Below are 8,694 nucleotides of genomic sequence, written 5' to 3'. Positions count from 1 at the left end.
CCACCACGATCCACCACGACTCACCAAGATCCACCAAGACTCACCAAGACCCACCAAGAGCCACCAAGAGCCACCACAACTCACCAAAATCCACCACAACACACCAAGATCCACCAAGACTCACCAAGATCCACGACAACTCACCACGACTCACCAAGATCCACCACGACCCAACACAACGTGGTGCATTTTAACCCAAAACACACACTGACGTTTATGTGGAGAGAAATGATCGAGTGATGGGCAGCCACCCTGCGAGCAGTTGTGATGGGGTTCAGTGCCTTGCTCTGGGGCACCTCGGCAGTGCCCAGGAGGTGAAGCAGCTACCAGTCCACCACCATACTGTTGTTCCATGCTGGACTTGAACCGACCACCCTCCGGCTCCCAAGCCCAGTTTAGTTTTATTTACCTTTTGCATCTATTCTTTGTGATTAATTTGAATTATCTGGATGTTTCCCACAGAAACAGCTGCTGCTCACTAACGTAGTGACGTAATGATGACGTCAGACTGTGTGGCTAACGTTAGCAGCTAGGTTAGCTTAGCATCATTTCCAGGCTGCATTCAGTGATGGGCAGTGACACGGAGCATTAACCCTGAGACACTAACCCTAACCCTAACCCATCATGAGTTCATTCTGGATGTTTCTGAAGACACCAAACGTCAACAAGCGGCTAAACTAGCTCCGTGTACTCGCGTCAAACCAAACTCCATTCAAGTTTCTGCCAGTTTAAGATGTTTTTGTTGAGAAAGAGGACAAAGACCTGAGAATAACACCGATACAGAGGTTTAACACACACGGGGAAGAAAGCTGCTCAGTTCGGCATAAGTCAGAACACACACAGCATCTTTATCTGAGCGTAATCTCGCAGTTTTACCGCCGGGTCACGCCGCTTCTCGACGCCCGAGCAGGACGCACTTCTGCCGGACTCGGACCGTGCGGGGACCCGCTGAACGCTGGATGTCGAGCCACACTTTGTGTTAAAGACGTGTTCGGGTTTTCACTCCGTGGAACATGACCACAGGAGGGTACTGACCTTTTCTGGACTGGGTTCTGGAGTTCTTCCTCTGGGCCATCGCTGGGTTTGTTCTGTTGTGAGCCGTGAACGCACCTGAGCCGTGAACGCACCTCAGTGAGAATCACGTCCTCACTTGGATACGAGCAAAGCCAAAGTCCATAGTAACCGTGATTGACGTCACGTTCCGCCAATCAGAGCCACGGAACCGGCCGATGGGCGGGCTCTTCGCGATTCTGGACCAATCACGTGCCGCGCCTCTTCTTTGGAAAGGAGCAAAAACGTGGCAGAGTTGGAAGAGGAGTCTGGAACATCTGGGGCGGGGACGTGACAGGAGGAGGAACAATGAACCCATGACCGACTGGACATCAGTGAAGTCTCATGAAGCTGTCAGAGGAATCCAGATGAAAACATGACTCTCACAAACTCACTGCAAAGATGGAGCCAGCATCAAAACATGTGTCACAATCACCTTTTAATGATTGATCACTGTTATGAGCTGATGGCTGAAGCGAGCAGCGCCCCCTGCAGCATCTTCACACAAAGGTCCTGCTCGTTGTTGTATTTAAATTCATTGTTCTTCCCACCTGTAGTTAGACAGGAATCTCCATGGACTGTGATGTTTGCAGATGACACTGTGACATCTGTAGTGAGAGCAGGGAACAGGTGGAGGAGAAGCTAGAGAGGTGGAGGTTCGTCCTGGAAAGGAGAGGAATGAAGGTCACATGTGCATGTGTGGGAATGAGTGAGGTTACAGGGAGAAGAGATAAAGAAGGTGGAGGATTTTAAGTATTTAGGCTCAACAGTCCAGAGCAATGGAGAGTGTGGAAAAGAGGTGAAGAAGCGTGCGCAGGCAGAAAAGTGTCAGGTGTGATGTGTGATAGAAGAGTTTCCGCTAAAATCAAAGGAAAGGTGAGACCAGCGATGCTGTTTGGTCTAGAGACACTGAGGAAAAGACAGGAGGCAGAGCTGGAGGTAGCAGAGATGAAGATGCTGAGGTACATCAGAGGGACAGCACACGTTAGAGGTTTTGGAGATAAAGTCAGAGAGGCCAGACTGAGATGGTTCGGACATGTCCAGAGGAGAGATAGTGAATATATTGGTAGAAGGATGCTGAGTTTTGAACTGCCAGACAGGAGGAAGACCAAAGAGGAGGTTTATGGATGCACTGAAAGAGGACATGAAGGTAGCTGGTGTGAGAGAAGAGGATGCAGAAGACAGGGTTAGATGGAGGCAACTGATTCGCAAGAAGAAGATTCTTCCACCTGTAACCAATCAATCAATCAATCAATCAATCAGTTTTTATTTGTCAATTTCTTCACATGTACTTGACATACAAAGGAATCGAAATTACGTTTCTCACTTTCCTATGCGTTTACATAGACAACAACAACAGTAGTAAAGTGCAAGTTCACAAGACAAAACAAGACCTAAGCTAAGTTAAAATAAATAAGTAAAGTGCAGTGGCTTAAGGCTACTGTTACCTAGTGTTGCTAAAACCAGGTATGACAAGACAAGATGACAAGACGAGATAAGACAAGACAACACTGAATGTGTGCATTTAGAGGTAGTTATTGTAAAAGTGATGGCTAAGTCATTGTAATTCATTGTCATTTTATCAGTCATTGTAATTGTTACATATGTTGTGTTTGATTTGTCTGTACACGTGACATCTTGCACGTCTGTCCGTCCTGGGAGGGGATCCCTCCTCTGTGGCTCTTCCTGAGGTTTCTTCCACCTTTTTTCCCTGTTAAAGGTTTTTTGTGGGCAGTTTTTCCTCACTGGAACCGAGGGTCTAAGGACAGAGGGTGTCACTCCCTGTACAGATTGGAAGCCTCAGAGGAAAATGGACTTTTGGACTTTGGGCTGTACAAATAAAAAACTGATTTGATTTGATTCTACACACAGGTATAGATTGGTTACAGGTGGAGAATTTCTTCTACTTCTCCTTCGTCTTTTCCCTTCAGGGTCCACAGCGAATCAGTTGCCTCCATTCAACCCTGTCTTCTGCATCCTCTTCTCTCACACCAGCTACCTTCATGTCCTCTTTCGCTGCATCCTAAACCTCCTCTAGGCTCCTGTCTGGCAGTTCAAAACTCAGCATCCTTCTACCAATATATTCACTGTCTCTCCTCTAGACTGTCTGAACCATCTCAGTCTGGCCTCTCTGACTTTATCTCCAAAACCTCTACGTGTGCTCCCTCCGATGTACCTCAGCATCTTCATCTCTGCTACCTCCAGCTCTGCCTCCTGTCTTTTCCTCAGTGTCTCTAGACCAAACAGCATCGCTGGTCTCACCTTTCCTTTCTTTTAGCTGAAACTCTTCACACCTGACACTTTTCTCCACCCGTTCCAACCTGCCTGTGCACGCTTCTTCACCTCTTTTCCACCCTCTCCATTGCTCTGGACTGTTGATCCTAAATACTTCAATCCTCCACCTTCTTTATCTCTTCTCCTGTAACCTCACTCATTCCCACACATGCACATGTGACCTTCATTCCTCTCCTTTCCAGGACGAACCTCCACCTCTCTAGCTTCTCCTCCACCTGTTCCCTGCTCTCACTACAGATGTCACAGTGTCATCTGCAAACATCACAGTCCATGGAGATTCCTGTCTCAACTACAGGTGGAAGAAACATTCATTTAAATACAAACAACGAGCAGGACCTTTGTGTGGAAGATGCTGCAGGGGGCGCTGCTCGCTTTAACAGTGTGATCATCATTAAAAGGTGATTGTGTGACACATTTTTGGTGCTGGCTCCATCTTTGCAGTGAGTTTGTGAGAGTCAGAACATGAGTTAATGTTTTCATCTGGATTCCTCTGACGGCTTCATGAGACTTCATTGATGTCCAGTCGGTCATGGGTTCATTGTTCCTCCTCCTGTCACGTCTCCTCTCCCCGCCCCAGATGTTCCAGACTCCTCTTCCCACTCTGCCACGTTTTTGCTCCTTTCCAAAGAAGAGGCGCGGCACGTGATTGGTCCAGAATCGCGAAGAGCACGCCCATCAGCCGGTTCCGTGGCTCTGATTGGCGGAACGTGACGTCAATCACGGTTACTATGGACTTTGGCTTTGCTCGTATCCAAGTGAGGACGTGATTCTCACTGAGAGCGGGAGGTGCGTTCACGGCTCAGGTGCGTTCACGGCTCACAACAGAACAAACCCAGCGATGGCCCAGAGGAAGAACTCCAGAACCCTCCAGAAAGGTCAGTACCTCCTGTGGTCATGTTCCACGGAGTGGAAACCCGAACACGTCTTTAACACAAAGTGTGGCTCGACATCCAGCGTTCACGGGTCCCCGCACGGTCCGAGTCCGCAGAAGTGCGTCTGCTCGGGCGTCGAGAAGCGGCGTGACCCGGCGGTAAAACTGCGAGATTACGCTCAGATAAAGATGCTGTGTGTGTTCTAACTTATGCCGAACTGAGCAGCTTCTTTCCCCGTGTGTGTTAAACCTCTGTATCGGTGTTATTCTCAGGTCTTTGTCCTCGTTCTCAACAAAAACATCTTAAACTGGGAGAAACTTGAATGGAGTTTGGTTTGACGCGAGTACACGGAGCTAGTTTAGCCGCTTGTTGACGTTTGGTGTCTTCAGAAACATCCAGAATGAACCATGATGGGTTAGGGTTAGGGTTAGTGTCTCAGGGTTAATGCTCCGTGTCACTGCCCATCACTGAATGCAGCCTGGAAATGATGCTAAGCTACCTAGCTGCTAACGTTAGCCACACAGTCTGACGTCATCATTACGTCACTACGTTAGTGAGCAGCAGCTGTTTCTGTGGGAAACATCCAGTAATTCAAATTATCACAAAGAATAGATGCCAAAGGTAAATAAAACTAACTGGGCTTGGGAGCCGAGGGTGGTCGGTTCAAGTCCAGCATGGAACAACAGTATGGTGGTGGACTGGTAGCTGGTTCACCTCCTGGGCACTGCCGAGGTGCCCCGAGCAAGGCACTGAACCCCGTCACAACTGCTCGCAGGGGTGCTGCCCATCACTCGATCTTTCTCTCCACATATCGTGTGTGTTTTGGGTTAAAATGACCACGTTGTGTTGGGTCGTGGTGGATCTTGGTGATCGTGGTGAGTTGTCGTGGATCTTGGTGAGCTTGTGGATTCTTGTGTGTTGTGGTGGATTTGGTGAGTTTGTGGTGGCTCTTTGTGGCTCTGGTGGGTCTGGTGAGTCTGGTGGATCTTGGTGAGTCGTGGTGGATCGTGGTGTGATCTTGGTGGGTTGTGGTGGATCTTGGTGAGTTGTGGTGGATCTTGGTGGATCTTGGTGAGTCTTGGTGAGTCGTGGTGGATCTTGGTTAGTCGTGGTGGTCTTGGTGGATCTTGGTGAGTCTTGTGGATCTTGGTGAGTCTGGGGATCGTGGTGGTGGATCTTGGTGGGTCGTGGTGGATCTGGTGGTCGGTGGGTGGTCTTGGTGGATCTTGGTGCGTTGTGGTGGTTCTTGGTGAGTTGGGTGGATCTCGGTGGGTCGTGGTGGATCTTGGTGGGTCGTGGGGATCTTGGTGGGTCGTTGGTGGATCTTGGTGGGTCGTGGTGGGTCTTGGTGGACTGGTGAGCGGTCGATTTTGTGGTGTGGTGGTCTTGGTGGATCTTCGTCGGTTGTGGTGGGTCTTGGTGGATTTGTGAGTCGTTGTGGATCTTTGTGGGTCGTGGTGGGTCTTGGGGATCTCGTCGGTCGTGGTGGGTTCTTGATGGATCTTGGTGAGTCGTTGTGGATCTTGGTGGGTCTTGGTGGGTGTGGTGGGTCTTGGGGGTCGTTGTGGATCTTGGTGGGTCTTGGTGGGTCGTGGTGGACTGGTGGGTTTCTTGTGGGTCTGGTGATTGACGAGTGCATGCATTTTCCCTGAGGCATCAATGAAGTATCCTCTTCTTCTCCCTAAAATCACGAGGTGACCGCTCTGGTCAGGAGAGTCCTCGAGAGGCTCAGTGATGTTCAGCACTACAGACAGTCCAACAGTTTAAGAACGTTGCTCACCGTCCACAGTCCAGGCGTCTGCAACGTATGGGGCAAGTCCACCGTTCAGAGGCTCGGTGTGGTCGCTCTGCCCGCCACCATGTTGTAATCTAAAAATTGGTAACGACGTGGATCTTCGACGGACCTGACACACCCACCTGTCATCAAAGCGTCCCCGCTCTTAATCCTGCATAACTTTAAGCTTAATATAATGTGAACAGGTGAGTTGTATATAAATTCACCCTCAGTAAGTTGTCATGAAAGGAGAAATTAGCTACAGGACCAAAAACTGTTTTTTGTACCAGGCTTTAAACATGTTTATTCTGCTGTGAAGTTGGACATTTGGACATGGGACTTTGGAGACTCGACTCACTGCTGGAGCCATGCCTCAAGTGGACGTTAGAGGAACTGCAGGTTGTGGCCTTCCACTTCTGTTTCATCACAGTTGGTGCCAAAACCAACACGTTCTGCATTGGTGAGTTCCACGTCAGGAAGGAAAGAAGAATTAAAGTTAATCTGTAATGAACAGGTGTCGTAAACACAGCCGTGACAAGATTTGCAGATTGTGTTTTTATTCACGGTCTACATCGCTCTGACTCGGGTTGATGAGCCCGTTCAGCTGTCACTTCTGTCGGGACAGGAACGCAGACACGCAGCAGGTGGATTTCAACACATATGTGAACAAAACAAAAGTAATAAACCTTTCTCACTCTTTACCTGAATGTATCAAACTGAACATGCTGCGGCGTTCAGTGTTTTAGTCTCAACTCAAGCAAAGAGTGTTTTGAACAGAAGAAGAGGTGCCACAAAGGATGACCACTGTTCTCTTATCTATCCACAGTCAGATAATAATGGCGGCCTGGATACGAAATGAGGATCTTGAAAGATGCACTGAAACCAGGAGACTTACTCATTTCAGTCTTCTATAAATATGACCGTTATTATAACCTGGTTGAATGAATCCTTTGGTGTGTTACAGTCACCTGTAACTTTTCTACTGCCGAATATCCAGATTCACCTCCCGTTGACCCACACTGACCTGTGAATCTTCATGTCTGTTCTCACACTATGTAACTTTGGGCTCCGGTCGGGAGAAGTACGTAACGCTTACGGCCACTAAGTCACACAGCAGCAACTATTTCACTGATTCTGGTGAAACTGGATCATATTTTATGGAGGAAAGTTTGTGCGTATCTGTCATCATCATATGAGCTTTTTTGGTCACGTGGTCATAAAACAGGGAAAACACCTTCACTCGGTCCAAAGGTGGCAACAACAGCTTGAGCTGTGAGGGGATATCGAGCACTTCACGTACTGTCCCTTAGTAGGTGAGGTGACACATAAGAACAAACAGGCCTCAAGGTTAATCTGGGGCTGTTCTGTTCTCGTGGCATCTCACACCACCACACACACACTCTTCCCTGGGTTTGTCGGCTCTAATAATAGTGTGGCTCATGTTTCGGTGGCGGACACCACGCTGTTCTGTTCTGCGAGAAGAGGAAGAAGGAGGATTGTTCTTTCTTTGTCCTGTGTCGCTCTCTCAGCTCACGCTTTTCTTACTTTCGGCCGGATGACATCACTTGGAATATTTGTATTTTGGTTGTTCGTCACCTCGTCGATTTATTCGCTTGTTCCCTTTTCTTAGTAACTTCAACGTGACCCATTCAGTTCCAAAACAAATATACTTTATTTACTTTGATGGCGGTTTAGCGTCAGCTCACTGTTTGTCTTCACTGGTCTCTGGTCTGGGCCTGGTTTGGTCCTGTTTGTCGGGTTCAGGCTGTGATCCCTCGGAGGGTCCATGCCGCGCTCCCGCCACTATGGCCCCCCCTCCCTACTCTCCTCCGTTCCGTTAGCGGAGGTCCACGCTGCGCAGGAGGAGGATCCTGTGTTCCAGGAGACAGGTGGCCGGTGTGTTGTGAGTCCACCTGGTTTGGTTGAGCTCAGTTCTTGTGACCTGGTTTGGTTTGGTTAGGGGGGTGTTGATGAAGAAGGAGGTCCAGCTGTCAAAGGGGAGTGCAGCCTGTGGTTAGAGGAGACAGGTAGGAAGGTTGAGAGCTTGGTTTGGCATGGTGAGTCTGTGTGACTGACCTTGTGCAGTGAGTCAGCATTCTTTTAACACAAAACCCAACACATCGACACACCGATGGCGCCGCCTTCAGGAGCATGCAGGCGACCCGCTCTACCTGAGCCACTCGTCGCTTACTGTTTGCTCTGTAAATGTGGGTGGAGTGGACTCCCTGTTTGGGTCCCTGAGCGTCGTTTTACTTCTGTTCATGTGCCAGCTGGCTGGCCTTCGAGGACCAGGTCGATATTAGCGGACACGACTCACAACCACAGGGAGAGATTCACCGTACCGTTTTCCTGCCTCGTCGAGCTGATCGTGTTTTCATTGCTCAGATGTGCAACACCCACAAACCATTCTGATGTGCTTCTCTTTGAATGAAAGTAAAGAAAATGCTTCAGGCCAATTCAAGACTAAATCCCGGTCATCTTTGTCTGCAAGCTGAATCTTTTAAAGCGGGTTTGAGACCGATCTCGAGTACTCGACACTTGCTTGGCCCCCTTTGTTTTGGTCTGGTGCTGGCCTACTGGCCACCTTGTGACGCTTGGCTCCCTTCGCCCGTCCAGTTTTTCCCCGATCCCCCGCTCGTTCCCTGGCGCCATCAGGCGTCTTCCCATATGTCCTTTTCTCCCCGTGCCCCCGCCCTCTCTGTT

The sequence above is a fragment of the Larimichthys crocea genome, chromosome XXIII (genome assembly GCF_000972845.2).
Source record: "Larimichthys crocea isolate SSNF chromosome XXIII, L_crocea_2.0, whole genome shotgun sequence".
Lineage (NCBI taxonomy): Eukaryota > Metazoa > Chordata > Actinopteri > Sciaenidae > Larimichthys > Larimichthys crocea.
Note: the sequence above shows the minus strand (reverse complement) of the source record.